General features: G+C 45.1%; 1 long non-coding RNA gene across 1 annotated transcript in view; it reads right to left on the bottom strand.

Annotated features, from left to right (window-relative positions):
* Positions 1–439: 439 nt before the first annotated feature.
* LOC147120463 (uncharacterized) overlaps positions 440–25573 on the bottom strand; it is a 56952-nt gene continuing 31818 nt past the window's right edge. Inside the window, exon 3 of the long non-coding RNA XR_015077854.1 lies at positions 440–744. This is a non-coding gene — a long non-coding RNA (uncharacterized LOC147120463). The remainder of the gene's footprint in view (positions 745–25573) is intronic.

Raw genomic sequence — 25573 nt, 5'->3', positions numbered from 1 at the left:
AAACAATCCCAGCTCTAAAGTCTCCATTGCACGAATAGAGCATGTTGCCAGTTTTCTCTTAAATGTTAATCCTCTGGTCCGTTTTTATATTTTAACTAATGCAGCTGGTGTTTTGGGCAGGATGCTGTAGGCCACAATTTAATTATTACTTTATTGATTTTTCATGTTTCTCAGTTTCCATTAATGGAGCCACTGTGGCATTCCTGCTGAGGTCCTTTTTTTCCATACCAATTGTGTTTGTTTTTTTCATCCGCCATTTGTTTTCCTAACCTTTGCTAACAGCAATATTTATGTTGAGGAGTTCTCATACTTTTCATGATGTTTTGCAGCCCCTGCGAGTTACCCATGGCTTAACTGGAGCAGCAGTAATTCAGGAATCTGCAGTTGAAGTTTTTTTAAAACATGGATTTTTTGGGGGGAGGGGAGAGTGGGATGGTGGGGGAGGGGAGATGAGCAGTATTTTTTTTGCGTAGACTAACAGGAAGAAAAACCTATTTCAGCATTTCAAGTAATGCGGTGAAGGAGTTCCCTCATTAGGAAAGTAGTGATAAATCAATGTAATCGATGTTCAATTAAAAGAGAAAGTAAAACGAGAATGATGTTAAAATGTAATTTTTTAATGAGTTGAGTTAATTTGTTTGTGCCAGCTTACAATCACCTCAGCACGACAAAATCCTTTGTACTGTTTGTTTCTCTTCACCCCCGCAGTTTCTTCTGTTACCCACTCCGTCTTGTGCTGCCAGCCTGTGGATAGTAATTATTTTATAGTGTCTGCAATTAGAAGAGAATTAGGCTCTGTAAACAGTCCTGCTTGCTCCCACTAATAACCTAGGCTAATAAATTTGGCTTTGACACATTTTTGTTGATATCAAGGATGAGGCCCTGGCAGTTCTCCAGCTCTTCAGCTTTTACAATGACGAGGCAGGAAGAGGAGCAGAGAGTTGGGAAGGAGTAAGCAAACAATGGAAGCCATAGTACTATATTTCTGGATCCCAGCAGGTGTCAGACACCACAGCTTCTTTGCAACCATCAACACCCCGAGGCTTGTGGTTGCATACAGCAGACTGCTGCTGCCAAACAAGGAAGATGGGGGATGGGATTATGTACCTATGTACTAGCAGGAGTACCAGAAAGACACCAACTGTGCTCAAGTGTTTTCTGGTAAATTTCTTATGTTCATTGGTCACTGATTACTTCCAGATTTTAGTTCTGCTCCAGCGGAGAGGACTGAAAACAGTTGTTCTGCTTGTGTGTGCAATACACTCCCAGCATATTCACTCTCTTGTAATGTGGTTGATAGCTTAAATATAGAATACAGCAGCCTGCAGTGATCAATGGTGCTTGCAGTCATTGGGTTTTTAATGACCAATATGTACATTATACATATTATATAGACTGAAGGCTGTGCAACTCTTCTTCGGAATAGAACATAAAACAAACGTAAGAACAACTATCACCTCTTGTGTGATTGTGCATGTTATATCTTAATTTAAAATAGCTTTCTGACAAAACACACAAATCAGAAAGCTTTTCTGATAGTTAGGTCTTGGAATCCAGATTGAGTATGGATTTAGAGAATGCTTGAGGAGATGATAGGTACAACTGTGAATGGTGTTAACATTTTCTTCTGAAATAAAGCAATACATAAATGTAATGAATAGCCTAGTAATATGCTGCAAGAATATAACCTTTCAACACTCTAGTGGCAGTCATATAACAATATATATTGTTGTGTTTGTCAGAATGTAGGTTGTAAAGTGTATTTATTTGCATAATGCCCTCAAATAAGTTATTGATAGGCTCAATACTAGCATTACTGGTGAAAAGAGTTTAAGGAATTCTGCATGCATGTTTACACACATGTGCATTCAGATGAAATGTTTTAACCATGGGCACATGCACATCATAAGCTTGCTAATGAAACACTGATTGTCATGTTAAAAACACAGATCAAATCACTTTTACTGACTTTCAGGGATAGTGATACCAATGTATGAGTTCATCAGTTTTCAGCCAGGCTGTTAGATGGAACAGCTCACAATGTCAGAAAGCTCATTCTTAGAGGGAGGAAAAATCAATAAGGGGACCCTATTTTGCCTCCAGAAATCATTGCAGCATTTTAAAGGACAGCTAAACCAGAGCTCCCATCAATGAATCAGTAATGACATTGGCCAGGAATTTCCTTGGAGCTGTTCCTGCTCTGCTGCCGTAACTTTGTCAGAAATGCGTAAACGGGGATTCCGTCACACTTCAGGCAAAGTTACGGCAGTGGAATGACATCAGCTCCAAGGAAATTCCTGGCCTTTGGAAGCCAGCCACAGGGACGCTTATGCAGACTGTTCCATTCCAGTGATGGAGGAAGTCATGGACACAGGAAAGCATTTGAGATGGTATTATCAAAACCAAATAAAAATTGTAAAAACAGAAAATATAACAGCTAGCTGTGAGAAAGTTAAAGGCTGTAACACATCTCAGATGGCTTCATAACAGTTTTGGATTGTGCTTTTGCAATTTGTGATTTCATCTAAACCCATTGATTAGGTTATAGCTGTGTAACTCAATATCGGCTAACTGTTCTTCATTAAAAACCTATGAGCTATTGTATTAAAAATTTAGTTTTGTATTTAAACATCTCTATTAATTAAATTAAAGCACAGCAATGGTCAGTCCATTAGAGAACAGCATTATAGTATTTTAAGAAAACAAGTTGTTTTCAGTTTTCCATGTATTCAGCTTGCACAGTACATTTATGATGATTCTAATTCCATTACATGCCACTTCAAAAATAAAACATTACAGCCTTAATGTGAAAGACAAGTTTATTTTTTCTTGTATTTATTTGGCCTTGTTGCTATCCATCAATTTAGTGCTTTTGGTACTAAAGTGAGAACAAAACAAATTCTATAATCAATTATTATTTATCAGCTAATTATTTATTAATAGGTTGAGAATTAACATCAGAACAAAATTCAAGGTTCCTACAGAATAAGTTGTTTGCTTCATGTTAGATTGTACTGTTATTTCCATATGAGAAAGGCTCTAATATGACAGCTTAAAACATGTGTTCTTACATGCTCAAATAAAAAATAGAAAGAAAGACTTGCATTTCTATAGTGCATTTCACAACCTCAGGACATCCCAAAGAGCTTTACAACCAATGAAATAAAATATATTGGATGGTTTATTTTACCTCTCAACATTACTGCCTGTGATTTCCTGACAAGTATATTAAATTGTTTTTTTCTATGAAAAATAACTGTCCTGAGATTTTTGTACAGGTATCAATAGTACATCCATTAAGTGGAACTGAGGATACATCATCCAAAGCAGGTTCTATAGGTTAAAGAGTTAACTGGCATCTCTATGTCCCTAAAACCTACTTCTTTGACCAAGCTTTTGGTCACCTTTCCTAATATCTCCTTATATCTCTCAGTGTCAAATGTTGGTTGATAGCTCTCCTGTGAAGTGCCTTGGGATGCTTTACTACGTTAAAGGCACTATATAAATGCAAGTTGTTGTTGTTTTTGTTATCTCATGTTTTGCTGTTTGATCTATGCTGTCTTCCACCATTGCAGCTATTTGATGCCATTGTTTAGTCACCATCAAATTCAATAGATTGCGTGCGTAATTATTCATTAGTTGCTTAAATGTACTTCCTACAACAGTTCTCCAACATTTACAAGTTTACACTTTCCTACAATGGGTAGTAATGTTTATTCAACAATGTTTTGATCGATCAGCATATTCTTCTGAGCCTGATTTTGTTCATTGATTATTTGAGATTTTCCTCGTAAGATCTATTAATGACAGATAGGGACACGGATTTATTTGCACTAGCGGCAGGGGAGGGACCCGGCGGTTGGTGGGGGGGGGGAACCCTGGTATTTAGGAGAACTGAGAAGGGGGGTGTAACACCTGGTAGTGCTGGAATGGACTTCATGGTCAAGCAATGCCTTGTGGGAGATCCATGATCTATCTGGAAGCATTGAAAGAAGGGCCATGCGGCCTAGGAGCACACAGTATTGGACTACTGGGAGCAGTGAGGCAGGTCCCAGGATCTGTAATAACTGGGAGAGAAGTCCAGAGTTCTGGGAGTAGGGAAAATCACAGGGAAACCTTGAAACCCAGGAAGGCTGGGATTATCGGCTCAGGAACACTTAGGGGACCCAAGTTCTGGCAGTATTGTGATGGGTTGCTGGGATCTGGCAGTACTGGGAGAGGTAGCTAGCAGCTTTCTTTTACAAGAAGGTTCTCTTGACTGGTCATTCAGGATGGGTTGTTTTCATAAGACTTTAGTAAGTTGGCAGTTTTCTAGCAAATTTTCTTGTCTTTGATTCGTTCTCTATCTCTTTAGTTCTGATTTTCTGTAGAGCCAAGAGCAAAGTTTCATGGGGAAAGTGTGATAGGGCCAGTGTTACAGGAAATAAATGACACTCACAGAAAATGTGCAGCATGCACAAGTCTTTTAATATTAAAATCAATGATCTATGTGTGTTTGTATGTCTAGAAGTGTTCAGTTTATGTATGATACATGTGTTTGTTAAATATTTTTTACTGTTGCTTATATTTCTACCCAATATTCCCTAGATTTTTCCATATTCCTTCCAGTCTCCCTGTTTGTGCCAATGCATTGCTTTGGTGGGATGGGGGTGTATTCTGTAAATTCAGTTTCAAGTAAACATTGCTGGATTATGGTAGCACACAGAGCTTCCAGCAAAGCATTCACAAGAGGAGGCATAATCATGCAAAATAGGGCCTGACTATTAACAGTGCCAATTTCACGAGTTTTATGGCCAGTAAATTATTATTGAGCCCTGTAAAAAGAAAATATTTATTCCTTACATTTCCGCGGTATTCAATTCAATTCCATCAGTATCCTCTTCATTCTTTCATCTCGTGGGTTTCATTTTTTGAACTTTACTTGCTTTTAGTCATTCTTTAATATTAAATGGCTTGAGCACATTAATCTAGGCTGACACTCCAGTGCAGTGCTGAGGGAGTGTTGCATTGTCCGAGGTGCCGTCTTTCAGATGAGACATTAAACCGAGGTCCCGTCTGCCCTCTCAGGTGGACGTAAGAGATCCCATGGCACTATTTCGAAGAAGAGCAGGGGAGTTATCCCCGGTGTCCTGGCCAATATTTATCCCTCAGCAACATCATTAAAAACAGATTATCTGTCATTATCACATTGCTATTTGTGGGAGCTTGCTGGGCACAAATTTCCTACTTACAACAATGACTGCACTTAAAAAAAAAGTACTTCATTGGCTGTAAAGCGCTTTGGGACGTGTTGTGAAAAGCGCTATATAAATGCAATTCTTTCTTTCTTATGGCTGTTTCTGCTTCATGGGTCAAACTCAGCCTTCCACTGCCAGTTGAGCAATGATATGAACAGAATGCAAACAGCCCATTCATTGAGTTTACCTTTCACCCAGCTGTACTATAGTAAATGGCAGGGGGGCCAAATTGTAGGCTTTTTGGAATGAGGACTGTATTTTAAGGCTAAATAAAACTCAGTGCAAACTGCATTTGTGCTGGAATCTGCAGCAGGATCCCAAGCTTCCCGTATAGTCCCACATTGTGAATTTTACTCTTTGTCTAAAAAAAGTTGATGCATGCTGCTTGTCTGGTAACTATAGTGCTGGCCTCCTAACAGATGGCATCAGACTCAATTTACATGGTTACTGATCACTCAAATTTGCTTGCCATGGTTGGGATGAGTTTCATCAGTTCTTGGTTTGACCACTAAGTGGGGCACTGTATGATACATGAGCAGTCAAATTTGAGAAGAGAGTGACTGTTTACCTATTCCTACTCCTCCTAGTCTAGAAATGAGTGGCAATCATGGCAATTCTGAAGAAGTCTGTATCTTAGACTGCTGTTTCCTTCTGGCTGAGGGGCGAGGAAGTTCACTTGTCATAAAGTTGAAGGTGCTCTGAAATTGATAATAATGTTATTTTAAAGTGGTAGTGACAAGGTTGTAAGGGATATGCAGTTGTTTTAATATAAATGTATGATTAGTACAATGCAAGCCTTTGGGTATCTTGAATACTTCCACCATAAGTGTTCAAACTTAAAGGCTTTTATGGATCTGCCATAGGTAAAGGCAGACAATGTTTTTACAATCGGGAAGAGTAATGTGCATTACTTCTGAATGAATGTACAAGAAATGACAACCGTGTAACTTAATGACTGTTTCTGCAGCCCTTAGGATTGCACTGAGTGGCTTAGACCTACAGCAGAGAAAACTGTCTGTCCTCTCCCCCTACTCATGGGCATCCACAGGTCACATGGAAATAACCCTAAAGTGATAACTCTTGGTTTAGGAAGTCAGCCACTCAAAGTGATATAAGTCATGGTGACTTGGTGTTCCCTATCACAAGGGACAACTTTTGCTTTGTAGAAAGTGTTTTGACACCAATTATGAACATAGATACACAATATGAAATGTTTTATCAACTTCTATTTCACAGATTTCAGTGATTCATGCATGCGCTCCAGATATGACTGAGGTTTCTACAATATTTAATTGTACACTCACAGTTAGGGGCTGTGTTTGCCTTGTGGGGACCCTGTGCAAAGCTTCAGTTTGTGACCCCCACATTTTAATTGACAATGATACTAAATACTACCTACTTATTTTGGTGTCAAATCCGCAGACGTGCAATTGTGAAAAGGCATGTTTGCAGTGGGTAATATGAAAATAGTTTTGTTTTGTTAGATCCGTGGTTCAGTGGATAAATAATTACACGGATGTTGTACATAAACAAATAACAGGTCTTTACTGGAGGAGGGCAATCTCTAGACTGGAGTACAGAGGCATGCGCACAGCTTATATACCGGTGTGGTTACTGCCGGTACTACAGTATACAGGAGCTGTAAAAAGTAGTTCTGACTTAAAGCACATACACTACAATTCCTCCCTTTTTAGATTAATAATACCCCCTTAATATTCAAATAACAATTACATTTTTACATGTACATTCAATAACAAAAGTCCATTTATAGATTCAGTCTTTGGGGCGGCTTCCTGACCCTTTCGGGATAGCGCCTTTCCGGAGGTTCTTGTTCTTGGTGCAGAGGCGATTCTGACCCCCTTTCATCGGGTAGTTCCTCGGGTTCCACTGCTACTGGGTCTGAAGTAGATACTACCGGTATGTCGGTTTCATCCCCAGGTACTCGAGACATGGGGTTGACGCATTCCTGTGATGCTAAGATCTGATCGACGTGGCGTCTCACAATGTTCTCCCCGACATCCACTGTGTACATTAATGGCCCCTGCCTTGTACATATTGTTCCGGGTTGCCACTTCTCTGTTCGATAGTCCCGGGCCAAGACTGGTTGCCCTACATTGAAGCTCCTTGTCGGCTTCTCGTTGATGTGCTGGAATTGTTTGTCCTCAACATTTCTTCGCACATTTGGTCTGAGCAAGTCCAGACGAGATCTCAACCTTCGGTTAAAGAACATCATGGCCGGGGTCTGGTTGGTAACTGCATGTGTCGCGTTTCGGTAGGCTAATAAGAAATTGTCCATCTTATGCTGTAGTGGAATTTCCTCATCGCTAATGGCCTTTATCGCCTTCTTAAAGGTTTGTACGAACCTCTCAGCCAATCCATTGGTGGCTGGATGATACGGGGCAGATGTGTAATGCCTTACCCCATTCCTTTCCATGAATTTTTGGAACTCATCGGACACAAACTGTGGTCCATTATCAGAGCAGATCTGCTCTGGCAACCCGTTTCTGGCAAATATGGTCCATAGGACTGCAATCGTTTTCTCTGTAGTGGTTGAAGACATCTTTATCACCTCAGGCCACTTTGAATGAGCATCTACTGCTATTAAGAACATTGAGTCCATGAAAGGACCAGCGAAATCAATGTGCACCCGTTGCCATGGAGAGGAGGGCCACTCCCATGGGTGTAGAGGGGCATGTGGTGGTGCATTTTGGACCTTCTGACATCCTAAGCAGCTCTTAGCTAGGTCTTCGATTTGTTGATCGATTCCCGGCCACCACACATAAGCCCTAGCTAGGCTTTTCATTTTCACTCCCCCCAGATGACCTTAATGTAGCTCATTTAGCACTCTCTCCCTTAACTTGGGTGGAATCACCACTCTGGATCCACACATCACTGTCCCCTGGCATACTGACAGCTGTTCTCTTCTGGATGAGAACGCTGGCAACAGTGAGTCGCCATGTGTTGGCCATCCCCTCACCGTCAATTCATATACCCGTGACAGCGTCGGATCATTGCGGGTCTCCTTCTCTATATCCGCGTTTGTTACTGGCAATCGTTCAATTATCGACGAATAAAATATCTCGATAGGGTCCACTGCTGGTGCTTCCTCCACAGTAGGCAGTGGCAGGTGCGATAGCCCATCAGCATTCCCATGCTGTCTTGTGCCTTTATATTCTATTTCATATTGATTCGCCCTAGAAACAGGGACCATCTATGTAACCGCTGTGCAGTCATCACTGGCACGCCCTTCTTAGGATTAAAGGTGGAGACAAGTGGTTGGTGGTCAGTCAGCAAGGTGAACTTCTGTCCATGCAGATAGTGGTTGAATTTTTTTACTCCCCATACTAGGCTGAGGGCCTCCCTATCAATCTGGGTGTAGTTGCGCTCGGCTCAGGTTAGTGACCGAGACGCAAAGGCTACTGGCCTCTCCAAACCGTCCGGGAATTTGTGCGACAGCACCGCTCCAATGCCGTAGGGTGATGCATCACATGCCAAACGAATTGGTAGTGCTGGGTTGAAATGGGCCAACACCTCTTTTGATGTGATCAATTCTTTACACTTCTGGAAAGCTCATCTACGTTCGTCATCCCACTTCCATGGTACCCCTGTTTGCAGTAGGGTGTTCAGCGGGTGTAATACCGTAGACAAATTTGGTAAGAACTTGTGGTAATAGTTTACCAGCCCGAGGAACGACCTCAGTTGTGACACATTTTCCGGTGCTGGAGCCTTGACTACTGCCTTTATCTTGTCAGGGGACTTATGTAACCCCTCTTCATTGATGACGTGGCCGCAATACAAGATCTGTTTCTGGAAAAACTCGCACTTGTGGCGATTAGCTCGTAGCCCATATTCCTTTAATCTGGTGAGCACCTTCTCCAAGTTAGCAAGATGATCACCGTCATTTTCGCCCATGACCAAGATGTCGTCCAAATAACACTGGGTCCCTGGAATCCCTTGCAGGACCTGATCCATCGCCCTTTGCCAGATAGCCGGAGCCGAGGCTACTCCAAACACCAGCCGGTTGTATTGAAAGAGACCTTTATGGGTGTTGATCGTAAGGTAATGTTTCAAAGCTTCTTCTACCTCCATTTGCAAGTACACCTGGGCTAGATCAATTTTTGTGAAGCGTTTACCACCAGATAGCGAGGCGAAAATATCCTCAATTCGTGGAAGCGGATATTGCACCGTGTGAAGGACTGGGTTCACTGTCACCTTAAAATCCCCACAGATGTGGACCTTCTTTGGTTCCCCAGGCGTATTACTCAACGACCTCTTCATTACAGGAACAATGGGTGTAGCCCACTCGCTCCAGTCCACTTTGGACAGTACCCCTGAACGTTCCAACCCTTCCAGCTCTGCTTCAACCGCTGGTCTGATCGCATAAGGCACTGGTCTGGCCTTCAGAAACTTTGGACTTGCATTATCCTCTATTTTAATTGTTGCTGTTATTCCTTTTAGTGTTCCTAGCCCCTCCTGGAACACTTCTTTTGCGTCAGTTAGCATTTTTGACAGTCGTCCAGGTGTGACATCGTCATCCTTTTTGGCCTCCACCTTCAGTGCCTGTATGGAATGCCAATCTAAATGTATCTTCTGGATCCATTCACATCCTAGCAGTGGTGGTCCTCCATTTGGCAATACATATATATCCATTTTAGGTATTTCCTGACCTTTATATGTCACTTTCACCCTTATTTTTCCTTTGGGGTAGACTTTTTGCCCCGTATAGATCTTCAAGACAATCTCTGTAGCTTTCAAGGGTATGTGTGAAAATAGCCGCTTGTAGTCTCTTTGATTTATGACTGTTAGAGCTGACCCTGTGTCCAATTTCATTTCCACTTGGACTCCGTCTCTCTTGAGTGTAACCCAGATAGTCTGGTGATCCTCCATTTTGGTTACCTTATATAGTTTCAGACAACCCAGCTCCTTGCTTCCGGAGTCTGTGTCACTTTTCTGTTCGTCTGAACCACTGTCCATCATCTGGTGTACCTTTTTGTACGTCTCCTGTGGAGATTTCTTACTGTTGGTTTTCTTCCCAGACCTGCAGACTCTTGCTATGTGTCCTGCTTTCCCACACTGTCTGCACACTTGGTCCTTGAACCAACAATCTTTCTGGTCATGTGTTGTTCTGCCGCAGCGATAGCACTTCCCTGTTCCATAGGTTATTTCGTTGGTGCCATATTCTTGCGGTCTCCGTTGTATCTCTGCAGCACCCCTTGTGGCTGTTTCGTGTGATACTGCCATACTGAAAGCTTTGTCCAGCGTAAGGTCCTTTTCTGATAGAAGCCGTTTCTGGGTTCCTTCACTTTGTAGCCCACACACAAACTTGTCCCTTAACGTGTCTGCTAGTCCCGCTCCAAACTGGCAGTATTTTAATAGCTTGTGCAGTTCCGTTAGGTACTCAGCATTGCTTTCGTCTTTGTGTTGGTTCCTTTTATGGAACTTAAATCGTTCTGCTATCAGCAGCGGTGTGGGGTTTAAGTGGTCCTGTAGGATTTCTACTATGCTTTCAAAATTCTTGTTTACCGGCTTCTCTGGGGTTATTAGATTTCGCAGTAACCCATAAGTTTTTGCACCCATGGAATTTAACAGAACCAGTGCTTTATTAGCATCTGGCACTTCATTCGCCCTGCAGTACACCTCAATACGTTCCACATATGTCGCCCAATCTTCGAATTCATTGTCGAACGTAGAGATACTGCCACTCTTCGGCATCCTTGGTTGTGCGTTAACTATCACCAATGGCGCCTCCCGCGCTTCCCCTTCTTCTCCGCTGGCACAAAATGGCATCTCCCGCGCTTTCCTTCCTTCCCGCGCTCGCCCATCTTCTCCGCTGCGGCTTCACAAAATGGCGTCTCCCGCGCTCTTCTTTCTTCTCTGTGGCTCAATGGCACCTCCCGCACTCTCCCTGCTTCTCCGCGGCTCAATGGCGTCTCCCGCGCTCTCCCTGCTTCTCCGCGGCTCAATGGCGTCTCCCCTTGCTTCGCCCCGCGGACCCTGATCAGCCCGTGATCCCTGGCTGTGCTCTGCGCGTTCTTCTCTTGATATTTGTCGACGCCGCTCAGTCTAGAACCCGGCTGTTTCTTACCCTCTCTCTCTCCGGTTTTGCAGTATTTTTCCTCGACGCCGCTCGGTGATCAACCCCCGGCTGCACCCTGCTCTCTTCACCCTTTTTCTTACCCCGTCGACGCTGCCCGGCTCTCTCTCTCTGCCGTCGGTCGGCTCCAGCTGCCTCTGCGCGGGAAGGGTCTGCTCTGGACCTGTCGTCGGTCTCTTACTGCTCGTTGTGGCTGGGGAACCAAGCCCGGCTCTCCACAGCCTCCCCAGTGAAGTTGGATCTCTGCCTGACTGCTGGGTGGTTGCTCGCGGTCGACGCCCGTGTTCCTGGACTCGACTATTTTTTTGTTTTTGTTTAACGTTGCAGGTAGATTCGCATCAACACTCGTCGCCACTGTTAGATCCGTGGTTCAGTGGATAAATAATTACACGGATGCTGTACATAAACAAATAACAGGTCTTTACTGGAGGAGGGCAATCTCTAGACTGGAGTACAGAGGCATACCGGTGTGGTTACTGCCGGTACTACAGTATACAGGAGCTGTAAAAAGTAGTTCTGACTTAAAGCACATACACTACAGGTTTACCTCAATCTTTAAACTTATCACTGGTTCTGCTCAGAGCTCCTGACTGGCTCGTCATCCCATACAATTGCACAGGTTGCACAGTCCTAAAGCAGTGCCAGCTCACAGTATTCATCTTATTTTATTCTTGTGTATTGCTAACCTGGAATTATAAATGCTCCACAAATGCGACCATTATTTTCTAGAATTCTTTTATACCATGCCCCTGTCTAAGATTAATGGCCAATCCAGAATCTTAGGCATTCCAGATAGCAAATGATATTGATTTACCTGGCTCATTCTTAATTGAGATTCTGCCCCATTTTCTAAATTTTTAATTGGCCGCAGCTATCTTATCCTCATGCATACCTGGCCTACCTCAATGGTAATATCTCACTCTGCTATGCTCTGCATTCAGGTCAAGCCTGAACTTCCAGATTTACACTACAAAACTTTAGTAGAAGTGGGATGCAAAACCTCTTCACACATCACTACACTTGTAGTTTAAAGACATCCTTTGAGACATAACTAAAGGGTTTGGGAGGCTTGCAGCTTTTTTCTATAATCTCTCTATTTGTGATATTCAAAAGATATAATACAACTTTTTGGCTTTTTACTTTGCTGTTCAAAGTACAGTTTTTGATTGCTTAGGTTACAATAAATCAAACATGTGACTTTCTAGTGATTTAAATGAATGCATACCTTCAGACTGAGCACACTGTTAATCTGCATTTAACTTATACCTGGAATGACACAGAATAGAGGCCTAAAGTTTGCAGTTGTTACTCTAGATCCACCAAAACAGGAAGCCAAGATTGATAGGAGTGTGATGATGTCATGAGCTACACTGGTATACACTGTTGCCTTGATGATGCATTCTGATGTCATTCTAGGTCTATATTCACACTGCTACCAAAATAATAAGAAAACCAGAAGTTGAGGTGTGCCATATGCTATGACATGAGGCTGAAGGGTTTACACTACAAAGTTTGCTCCATAGTTGAATTATTTTGTAGTGTAATCAGGGTAATCTATTTAGCTGTTGTAAACTTCACCATCAGTAAAATAATACATTTACTGTATATCTATTATATATATATAATATGTGTGTTTGTTAAGATTAATGCTCATTAAATATTTATATGTATGAATTATTCTGCAAAAAACCCACAGAATTGTATCCAAAGTGACCATCTGACTATACTTTGAAAATTCTGGTCCAGCGAGTCATTGAATAAAACCTTTACTGTTCTGGCACTGACAATTCACAGTACAGCAAGAGGTCAGGAAATGTAGTAGATTTGCAGTCACATGTAGCCTGTACAGTTTCTGGGAGGGAAAAAAGCCATTGACGGACCTAAAAGCATTGCTCCCAGTTGTATAAACTTTCAATCTCTTACCTGTCAGAAAGTTTACAAGGGTAAGGTTTAGTTTAAATTAATACTGTGCAAACTCTATTATTATATCAAAGGTGAGCAAAGTGACTATAGAGTAATTTTACTTAATGTCCTTGTATATATGATGTTACCACAGATAATCAATCCCAGAGCACATTAAAATAATGGAATGTTTTCATGGCAGAGGTTCATTCTGCATGCTCAGCTTTTTGTTCCAGAGTGACTTCTTGCAAAGCATTATTGACTTTTCATAAATCTTAATCATAATCTGCTTTCTTGGAATTAATACTACACTTACATAAATTATTTGACAAATGTGTAATTGTTGGCAGATACCTGTAGCTGGTTATGGAGCAGATCAGAAGATTAGCCATAAAGGACTGATTTTGAAAAGGTTAGCATATTTCGCACTGTTCCGTGAATGGCTCAGTGGGCAAATGTACTGCATGGTGTGGCCATGAGCCACACAGATCAAGAAGGTTTGATCCCCAAATCTGCTAACTCAGCCAATCTCAGGGAGGGTAACACAATGGGGGATGTTACACAATTGTCTTCAAAATCATTCAATAGTGAAGAGGAAAAACATGCAAGATTTGCAGTTCTGATCACTGTCTAGTGAATTTTGCTAGAAAGAGCACTTGTGTGGACATTAGTACAGTATTCAGGGTCAGTTGTAATGGTTCTATTTTCAGATAGCCTTTCAATACTTGCTGTCTAGGCTTACACATAAAGAATAGCTACTTGGGAGAGGTATCAGAGCGTTATCAGTACTCATGGACCTGTACTCTAACAAGAGTTAATGCACTCAGGAGGATAGTGAAGAACAGGAGGGGAATCAACATCAAAAACATAAATATTTGTACATTTGCCTTTGTGTTATTTTTCCATTTGTCTAATACTTGCTTAATTTGTCATTAAGGGAACATTCCAGCTCAACAATTTAAAATGTGAAGCATGAGCTCATCAGTGTGTTTGAATCTTTACCATCTTTTGTACTGAATGGACAATTGCCATAGGATTTACAGGTTAGGAACGAATTGGTCAGGTATGAAAAGTTGCCCTTGTGTGCATTGAGCAGTACATGCTTCAAAACCAAATGAAGGACATTGTTACATTAATCCTTTCAGTGCTTTGGTAGCATTTGTACACTATTTCAGAAAACAAGAAGGAACATTGAATAGATGTTTGATCAAAAGGTACTGTTCATATAGAAACTGGGCTGTATTATTAAGTTCCATCATAATATTCAGCATTGTAGCAAAATATTCTTTTACTGCCATATTTTTAACCCTCTTTCCTGCTTTGCTCCCATCCAGCAATCTGCTGGTGCCTGCAGCCTGCCTGGCATTTCACTTGCCCGATCCATCCTGCTTTTCTGCCCACAGCTCCTACCTTACTCTCCCACTGCCACCAAAGCCTCCTCCCGTGCTATCTCCACACTCTCTACTTCCTTATTCAGTTCTGCCAAGATTTGTGGCCTCTCCCACCTTTATTTCCAAAATTCCATCTCTCTGAATCCACGACTGAACTTTTCACCATCTCTTGGCCTTTATTTCTTTCCCTGCTGCTGCTCCCAACTTTAATAGCCCTTTTCTGACCTTATGTGCTATTTGCACTCACAACTAAAGTGGCAATTTAGCAACGAACCTCACACAGCAACCCACAGCTGGAGCCCCACCACAGGATCAGAGCACAAAAAAAACAATAAGATGCCAATCCCTAAAATAACAAGCAGCTTCCCCCATTCAACAGCCTCAACATGACCTTGTCCTCACCAATCTACCTGTCGCAGATGCATCTGTCCATGACAGTATTGGTAGGAGTGACCACTGCACAGTCCTTGTGGAGATGAAGTCCCGTCTTCACACTGAGGAGACCCTCTGTAATGATCAGTAACATGTTATTCTAGAATGGTACACTAGGTGGAGCTGTATGTATATGAGTGGGCTACCCACGATGCACTAGGCTACCCACAAGGCAGTAGTGAAGATGGATGCTGTACAAGTCCACATGGCTGAATAAATGACTAGCTCCAAGCTAGCTGTTCATAATGAAAACGTCTATCTATTTATGAACATAACATGGTACCAGAATTGGTAAAATCTGCTGAATATTGTGAAACGTGACATGGAGAATTTGAAGCCACCGGAGGGTTTGAAACTCACGGGGAATGTCGACTGCAATTGGCAGACTTTCAAACAACAATTCGAACTCTACATTGCTGCCATCGGGTTCGGTACGAAGCCAGACACAAGGAAAATAGCGTTGTTGCTCATGGTTGCAGGCCCGCAGGCGATAGAGGTATTTAATACATTTGTATTTGATCAAGAGGAGGACAGAGAAAAGATGGACAATGTGTTACAGAAGTTTGATACACATTGTTCTCCCAAAAAGAACGAGACCTATGAGAGGTACGTGTTCTGTTCACGGACACAGCAGCAAAATGAGACTTTCGATAGCTTTGTGACCGATCTAAAACTGAAAGCACAGACATGTAATTTCTCTGAACTGAAATCATCCATGATTCGTGACCAGATTGTGTTTGGTATTCATGATAAAAAGGTCAGGGAACGTTTGTTGAGAGAAACCAAACTAACATTGGAGGATGCTGTGAAAATATGCCATGCCAGTGAGCTAGCTCAAAAGCACGCGAAGACTTTCAGTGAAATTAATAGTGGTGCGATTGTAGTAAGTGATAGTGCTGCTGTCGGTGCTGTGTCCTACAAGGGGAAGAAACATGGGCAGAACAGAAATGCAAAGCAATCGGAGGATGGAATTTTAAATTGTAAATGCTGTGGTTACAAACACCAGTCACGACAATGCCCAGTGTTTGGGAAAATGTGCACAAAATGTAATGGAAAGAATCACTTTGCCAAACAATGCTTTTCAAAAGTAAAAACAAAGAACGGGCAACAAGTCAATGTGATTGAGGACACTGATTTAAGTGAGACATTTTTTGTAGGAATGGTGTCATGTGACAATTTTGAAAAGGATACAGAAAATGTGCATCCCTCAGGAATGGACAATGCTGAACATAAAGTTAATGCAGTAAAAGAGGACAAATGGATAATGTCACTGCAGGAAAATGGAGCATTAGTTACATTGAAACTAGACACTGGGGCAAAAGCAAACTTAATCAGTATGAGTGACATTAAAAATATGAAAGAAAAGCCCAAAATACAGAACAAGTCAGTACTACTGAAGAACTATAATGGACAGAAAATAGATAGCTTAGGTGTATGCAGACTTAAAGTGACAGTCAGCGACAAAGTGCATCATCTCATGCTTTCTGTTGTGGCTGAAGGACTTGATTCACTACTAGGTGACAAAGCTTGCGAGGACTTAGAACTGGTCAAGAGAGTCTACCGTATAAACTATGCCATAAGCAGACCAGATGAATCAGTGGATTCTGTAGTGAGTAATTTCCAGGATGTGTTCAAAGGATTTGGAGTTCTACCATTCACTTACAAGATCCAGCTAAAGGAGGATGCTCTGCCAGTGGTACATGCTCCACGGAGAGTTCCAGCACCCCTGCGTGACCAGCTCAAGAATGAACTGGACAGAATGACCACACTAGAAGTCATCAGGAAAGTCGAAGAGCCAACAGACTGGGTTAACTCCATGGTATGTGTAAAGCAAAAGAACAATGATCTAAGAGTATGCATGGATCCAAAGGACTTAAATGCAAACATAAAATGTGAACACTACCAGATTCCCAAGCGAGAAGAAATCACCAGTGAAATGTCAGGTGCCAGATACTTCACAAAGCTCGATGCCTCACAAGGGTTTTGGCAACTAAAACTGGATGAAGAGAGCACCAAATACTGTACCTTCAACACACCATTTGGCAGGTATTGTTTCCTCAGAATGCCTTTCGGGATAATATCTGCATCTGAAATCTTTCATAGAGCGATGGAACACATAATTGAAGGTCTGGAAGGAGTTCGGGTCTATGTTGATGACATCATCATCTGGGGCTCCACACTGAAAGAACACAATGAGAGACTGACTAAAGTGCTACAGAGCATACGCCGGAATGGACTGAAGCTTAACAAAGCCAAGTGTCAGTTTGGCGTCCAGGAAGTCACTTTCCTAGGAGATAATCTATCTGGTAAAGGAATAGAGCCAGATATGGAAAAAGTAAATGCCATACTCAACATGCCCCAGCCCACTGACAATAAAGGAGTGCTATGCATTATGGGGATGATAAACTTCATTGGAAAGTTCATTCCTAACTTGTCAGCCAAGACGGCCTGTCTGCGAGACCTGCTACATAAAACAAATGAGTTCGCATGGACAGAAAGACATGAACAAGAGTGGATGAACTTCAAAACAGTGCTGACAACCACACCTGTACTCACCTTCTTTGACCCAACAAAGAGAATCAAAGTGTCAACAGATGCATGGAACAGGAAAGCTACAGTTCTTGAAGAAGTAGGACCAAGGTCATACAATGTTAGAACTGAGGAAGGACAGATTCTCAGGAGGAACCGCCGTTCCCTCCTGAAAACACAAGAAACTATCCAAGAGCAAATCGATGACAATGCCGCAACTGAATCTTGTCACTCACCACCAGAACAATCTAACACAAACACACATACAGGCTCTCATGAAAACACATCAGACTTACCTGTGCTGAGAAGATCCACACGTGATGTAAAAAAGCCTGATAGATTTAATCTTTGAGTACAAAGAAAACTACATAAAAAATGTATTGACTGTTGTGAAGATGTTTATGTCGTTATGATTGATATTGATTTTGTTTAACCTCTAAGGAAGGGGGATGTAATGATCAGTAACATGTTATTCTAGAATGGTACACTAGGTGGAGCTGTATGTATATAAGAGTGGGCTACCCATGATGCACTAGGCTACCCACAAGGCAGTAGTCAAGATGGATGCTGTACAAGTCTACATGGCTGAATAAATGACTAGCTCCAAGCTAGCTGTTCATAATGAAAACGTCTATTTATTTATGAACATAACACCCTCCATCGTGTTGTGTGGCACTACCACCATGCTAAATGGGATAGATTCAGAACAGATCTTGCAACTCAAAACTGGGCATCCATGAGGCACTGTGGGCCATCAGCAGCAGCAGAATTGTATTCCACCACAATCTGTAATCTCATAGCCCGGTATATCCCTCACTCTACCATTACCATCAAGCCAGGGGACCAACCATAGTTCAATGAGGAATGTAGAAGAGCATGCCAGGAGCAGCACCAAGTACACCTAAAAATGATCTGCCAGCCTGGTGAAACTACAACACAGGACTACATGCATGCTAAACAGCGGAAGCAATATGCCATAGACAGAGCTAAGCGATTCCACAACTAACGGATCAGATCAAAGCTCTGCAGTCCCTCCACATCCAGTCGTGAATGGTGGTGGACAATTAAACAACTAATGGTAGGAGGAGGCTCCATGAACACCACCATCCTCAATGATGCCGGAGTTCAACAAGCGAGTGCAAAAGATAAGCATTTGCAACCATCTTCAGCCAGAAGTGTTGAGTGGATGACCATCTCGGCCTCCTCCTGTGATCCCCACCATCATAGAAGCCAGTCTTCAGCCAATTCGATTCACTTGAAATGGCTGAGTGCACTGGATACAGCAAAGGCTATGGGCCTCGATAACATCTCGGCTGTAGTGCTGAAGACTTGTGCTGCAGAACTAGCCAAGCTGTTCCAGTACAGCTACAACACTGGCATCTACCCGACAATGTGGAAAACTGCCCAGGTATGTCCTGTCCACAAAAAGCAAAAGAAATCCAATTGGTCAGAAACGTAACTGGACCAGCCACATAAATACTGTGCCTACAAGAGCAGGTCAGAGGCTGGGTATTCTGCAGCAAGTGACTCACTTCTTGACTCCACAAAGCCTTTCAACCATATACAAGGCACAAGTCAGGAGTGTGATGGAATACTCTCCACTTGTCTGGATGAGTGCAGCTCCAACAACACTCAAGAAGCTCGACAACATCCATGACAAAGCAGCCACTTGATTGGCACCCCATCCACTACCTTAAACATTCACTCCCTCCACCACCAATGCACCATGTCTGCAGTGTGTACCATCTACAAGATGCACAGTATTTCCCAAGCCCGCAACTTCTACCACCTAGAAGGACAAGGGCAGCAGGCACATGGGAACACCATCACCTCCAGGTTCCCCTCCAAGTCACACACCATCTTGACTTAGAAGTATATCGCCGATCCTTCATTGTCGCTGGGTCAAAATCCTGGAACTCCCTCCCTAACAGCATTGTGGGAGTGTCTTCACCACACAGACTGCAGCGGTTCAAGAAGGCGGCTCACCACAGCCTTCTCAAGGGTAATTAGGGATGGGCAATAAATGCTGGCCTTGCCAGCGACGCCCACATCCCATGATTGAATAAAAAAATAACAAACTTAAATTCCCCCAACAACAGGCTGAGCCTAGGAAATCCTTAAATCTCCACACAGCACTAGAGCACAGGGCACCAATATTTAAGGGACACCAATAATGACCCACAAATAACAGGTAGCAGCCATAAATCGAGTTTACACCCAAAATACCTTGGGGGATAAATTTGGTATCGTCCCGCTTGGGGTGCTAGTATTGGCGGTACGCAAAGTTTAGCGCCAGGCGCAACTTATTGCCACCTCGAGCGATATTGGGTTGCAGCGCCCCTGAAGGTGATTGTGGCGCTAAATCAGGTGCTGCACGGTACTCTTAAGGTGCTAACCCGGCGGCGCTACTCAATTTCTCGGCAGCCCGGCGCAGCACAGGTGCTGTCTGATGCGCTATCAATAACTCAAAAGACTGAGATTAAGCGAGTAATTAACAGGCTTTTATTAACAAGAGAATGAAGGTGTACCTCGAGTGATCGACCGGTCCAGAATACAAAGGGGCTGTGGAGCAGTCACCTTTATACCTGGATTCGTGGGAGGAGTCAGCCGAGGCATGTACAGGCATGTACACAGTGGAATACAAACAGTGGTTTACCACACTGTCAATAATCGATTTCCCCGAGACATGCTGGCGCCGGCCAGCTCTTAAAGGGGCGGGTCAATTAACATCAGCAGCCACACTCTACGCCTTGTAGGCCTCAAAATCGGCGGTGACCTACCTGTGGCGTTCAAAACTTCCAAGACATGGAGAGGGTCAGGCAGAGAGCGGAGTGCTTTAGCGATGGGGCATTGGATGATCTGGTTGGCGCAGTGGAGCGCCAGCGAGCTGTGCTGTACCCCGAGAATGGCAGGAGGCCTCATCAGAGCGAATACCGCAGAGCTTGGAGGGATGTTGCCCAAAGAGTCACCTCCAGCAGCGTGGTGCCCAGGACTCCTGTGCAATGCAGGAAGAAGTTCAACGACCTCACTCGGGTCGTTAGGGTGAGTGCCTTTTTCACATTCATCTTCATCCCTCCATCTGCACCTGACTTTATGGCCAGAGGGTGCGCGAAGTCCCAATGGCCATCTGCCAGCCAGCACCCATGGCCCTTTCTGGAAACACCCACGCACATTCAGCTCAGTGCATAGTGTAAGGGCTATTATACCATGGGGGGCATGTAATGTCAGCTCAGGGCAGCATGTTTCATCACTTCCCGTCCTTTCTCCTGCAGGCCAAGCTGGCCAGGAACCATAGGGAGCAGCTTCGTACCGGAGGAGGCCGGCCTCACCTGCAGACCCTCACAGACCCCGAGGAGCGAGTCCAGATTGTTGGAAGCCGGATGATTGGTCCTGTCACCTCTGGAGCTGCCGATCCCATTGTGCACAGCGATGGTAAGTTCATCACCTTTTTGAGCTCTCTCTTTCCACTTGTTCCCCCCACCAGCATGCTTTTTCACTTTGGACCCAAGTCAGTGCATTGCAGCACTCATGCATCCCTTGCTGCCACCCTGTCCTTTTGCTAAAGCCACTCTTCAACCTCCCTGTTTTCAGATGCTGCATCACCAGCTCGGGAGCCGGGCCCTCAAGCTGCCACTGCCACCGGAGGCGACGAGCAGGAGGAAGCCGTACCATCCCTACCACCCTCAGGCGAACCAGCCCCTCTGCAGACTGGGGAGACTACTTCCCTGGAGGGGAGTGGGGGGGAATGCTCTGAGGAGGAACCAGTTCCAGGAACCAGCAGGCTGCAGCAACGCAAGGGGGGTAGGGAAGCTCGGGGGCTGTCTCCCCGGAGGGTGAGTCAGGCCGCGAGTGCTGCTGCACAGAGCGCAGAAGAGGTGCGTGCCCTCGCAGAAATGAGCACCCAGGCTGGGCTGAGGCACACTGAGCTCATGGCTGCAGTGGCAAGGATACCTGAATCCATCGAGACACTGGTAAGGAGTGTCCAAGACTTCAGCGCAGCACAGGCAAGGAGTGCGCAGGACTTCGGGACAGCACTGGAAAGGACTGTCCAGGACCTCGGGACAGCACTGGAAAGGACTGTCCAGGGCTTTGGGACAGCACTGGAAAGGACTGTCCAGGGCCTCGGGACAGCACTGGAAAGGACTGTCCAGGGTCTCGGGACAGCACTGGAAAGGACTGTCTAGGGCTTCACCGAAGCACTGGCACCTGCCACGCAACTGCTAAGTGCTGCCACGCAGTCACTCGCTGGTCTAATGCAGACGCAAATTGAGGCCACGCGACCACTGACTGCTGCCACCCTCGCTGGATCAGGTAGGATTACCCGGGGCCCTTGCAGCACCACAGCAGGCCAGCAATCTGTGGACCATCCACATGCTGCGGTGCTGCCCCGTCAGAGTGCCAGTGTGTCGGCCGACCAGGGAGCTGCTGTCCGCTCTCAGGATGACAGCATTCCTGATGTCACTGCTGGCACGTCTCCACTGCAGCTGCCACCACCTGCAGGACAAACTGCTTCCACCCATGCACAGATGGAGCAGTCAGCAGCCGGGCCCTCCAGGCCCAGAGGTCATCCAGGCCACCCCTCAGGGGCATCTGTGCTTTCGGACAGTCAGCAGGCCTCCCCCAGCCTTGCTGCAGCCACTGGGGTCCCATTACGGAGGAGCTGCAGGGAGGGAAGGGGCCAATCTCGAAAGAGAAGCAGATCACCATCAAGGGGAAAAGAGTAGAAGGTGCTGCTGAAACGTCTTATTTGTAGAAATCAAGGCCGAGAATGCTGGTCTGAATGTTAGTTATGTTCTGGACAGTCTTCCAGGTGTGCGAGGCACTTATGTGTCAATGTGTTAGTTTTGCTTTCAGTTGCCATTGCTTTGTCTTGTTGGAAGGAAGCACATTTTGTACAATAAAAAACTTTCTTTATTTACAATGGCCATATCTGCTATTTACATGTATTTTGCCCTTCACAAGCTTTGGGGTATCAGAACGGTTCCATTCGTCTTCTTGGAATGTCAGCATGCATTCCGTGAGAGGGGCCTAGAAGCGACTTCTGATCAGCCTCTGACGGACGTCCCTTCCAGTTTGTGCCTCCCTCCCATCATGGTCCTGCTCCTCCTCCTCCTCCTCCTCTGCTGGTGCTTCAATGTCTGGTGGCATTGGCTGGGTCCGTAGGATAGCGAGGTTATGGAGCATGCAACATAAAACCACGAAGTGGGAGACTCGCTCATGCGAGTACTGCAGGGCTCCTCCGGAATGGTCCAGACAGCAGAACCGTTGCTTCAGCATGCCGATTGTGTGCTCCACAATGTTCCTCGTCGCCTGATGGCTCGCATTGTAGCATTCTTCAGCAGGGGTGCTGGGCGAATGGAGCAGGGTCATCAGCCACGGGCACAAAGGATAGCCCTTGTCCCCGAGAAGCCAGCCTCCTGGGTGAGCCGGGGCCTCGAAAAGGTCTGCAACAGAAGTCTGGCGCAGGATGAAGGCGTCGTGGCTGCTGCCTGGGAACTGTGCATTCACTGCGAGGATCAGCTGTCGGTGGTCACAGACCAGCTGGACATTCAAGGAATGGAACCCCTTGTGGTTGCGGAACTCCTCCGGATTCAATACAGGCGCCCGCAAAGCCACGTGCGTGCAGTCAATGGCACCCTGCACCATGGGGAAGTCCGCTATTGCTGCGAAGCCCTCTGCGCGCTCCCGCTGCTTGTCTGGGGTCATTGGGAAGGAGATGTACTGCCGCCTCCTTTTAAACAGGGCATCAGTCACTTGACGGATGCAGCAACGCACCGCAAACTATAAGATGTTGGCTATGTCCCCTGTTGCGGCCTGAAAGGAGCCGCTTGCGTAGAAATTTAGGGCAACAGTCATCTTCACAGCCACCGACAGAGATGTCCTGCACCTTATCTGAGGCTGCAGATCTGGCTGAAGCAGGTGGCACAGCTCAGTCACCACCTCCTTTCTAAAGCGCAGCCTTCTGATACACTGCTCCTCCGACATGTTCAAGTTGGAAAACTGCTGTCGGAAAACCCTGGCAGCGTAAGGTCTGGTGTGGCAACGTCTGTTGGCCCTCCTCCGTCTGGCCATGCCTGCCCCTCTCTCCCTGCGTCTCTGTGCCCTTTCCAGATGATTTAGCAGCAGGACGGTCCCCTCCAATGCAGGCCCCATAATAAGTGCGCACAGAAAATCTCCCCGTTTGATATGCTCACCAACAGCAAGGTGATGGTCAGAAGGCTGAAGTTCTTCTGCCAGCGCTGGCTCAGTGGTGAAATGGCTCTCAGTGTGCAGCTCAGCAACTCTCTCTAACTCTCGAAGAAGTTGTGCTCCAAAAATGGCTGCCGCTTTTATACCACAGCAGTCCCCTTTAAAGAACGCCCCCCGAGCCCCACAGTGACTGGGGAACGTTCCAGGTAAGCTGTCCTTATTAGCACCAGGCGGAATGGAGGGGCGCGCCACTGAATTTCTGGTCCGGGGCGCCCATAAAGGCGTTGCACACTGAAATAAAATCATGATCTGCCTGCGCCCGTGAGCGGGCGCTAAGGTTTAGCGCCGGCGCAAAATGTCCGCTCAATATGAGAGGAGGCGCAGGGTTCGCTGCGCCCGGGCGCTAGTTGGTTACCGCTCCACTTCTCGGCCTCTTTAGGCGCTAATGGGTGGCGCAACAAACCGAATTTCTCCTCCCTTTTCCCTAGCTAACACATCACATGAATAGATTATAATGCACCTTAATAGACATCTTACATCCCCATAGACACAAAGGCCAAGACCAATCATTAATATTATGACAGAACTCAAACAGTAGTGACATAAGAAAACAGGCAACAGTTTCACACAACACGCACAGCTCATGCTCGTGAAACCTGGTGGCACCACAACACACAAAGACAATACAACATATAATGGGGGCGATTTTGGCGCTAAAGTGGTAAAGAGGTGACCAAGATGGGGTCTTAAGCTGCAATGCCAGTTTAGCCTGCATTTAGTGCAAGACGCCATCTTGGTAAAAGAGTTGAAGCGCTCGTTAGGAAGAGCCTCCCGGTGAATTGTTAAGGGGTGGATTGACAATTAAGTTGCCTGCGAGCACTCATTAAAGAGGCTGCATGCCATTTTGGTGGGTAACGCTTCATTTAACAACCTCTCCTAACAATGACCAGCTGAACAGGAGTAAACAAGTTGTTGCTGAGGATTTTGAGCGCTACTTACAGCCATGCTCAGCTTTCACTGTTCACTTCCTGATTGAGATCGACTGACTGCACTGCGTTTGAAGAGGACTTTTGAGACACATCGGGAGACTTTCTGGAACAATTTGTCAAGACTTCACCGACACTCTATCGACATTTTTCCCAGATATTATCTCAGGACTTCACCTAAAAACAGTGAGTGCTGTGCTACTCTACCTTATTGAACACTTTACAGGAGTCAGCAGGAGGAAAGGAGTAGTTGGTCCTGGGCATCTTGCTAGGGCTCCCCCTTGCTTTTCATGATGAATTGGAGGAGGAGATGAGGCCAGGCAGAGCAGCACCAGCTGCTGCAGGAGAGAGGGACAGGAGGGCGAGGAGGGCTCTCAGCAGGAGGCCCTATCTACCCAGGATCTTCAGAGAGCACTACTCCTACATTGATATGCCCCAAGCATTAGGAGGCTACGCTTTACCAAGAGGTCATTACAGAGATCTGTGGCTTCAAGGTCTCTGTAATCTGTGGAACGAAGACTCAGATGTCGCAGCACAGCCAGAACTGCATTCCTGTGGCAGTCAAGGTCACGGTAGCACTTAACATTTATACTACTGGAACCTTCCAGGCTGCTACAGGTGATAGAAGTCACATCTCAAAATCCTCTGTGCACTTCTGCATAAGGGAGGTCTCTGCGGCTGTATAAACTCTGAGGAATGACTATATATCACTTCCTATTGCCAGAAAAGACCAGAGGCAGAGAGCTCTCGGATTTGACAGGATTGTGGGGCTCCCCATGGTCCAGGGAGCCATTAACTGTACACATGTGGACA

The sequence above is a fragment of the Somniosus microcephalus genome, chromosome 4 (genome assembly GCF_052327205.1).
Source record: "Somniosus microcephalus isolate GS21.2 chromosome 4, FLI_Smic_1.0, whole genome shotgun sequence".
In the NCBI taxonomy this organism is placed as follows: Eukaryota; Metazoa; Chordata; class Chondrichthyes; order Squaliformes; family Somniosidae; genus Somniosus; species Somniosus microcephalus.
The sequence above is the reverse complement of the archived record's forward strand: the minus strand, read 5'-3'. Positions and strand labels throughout refer to the sequence as shown.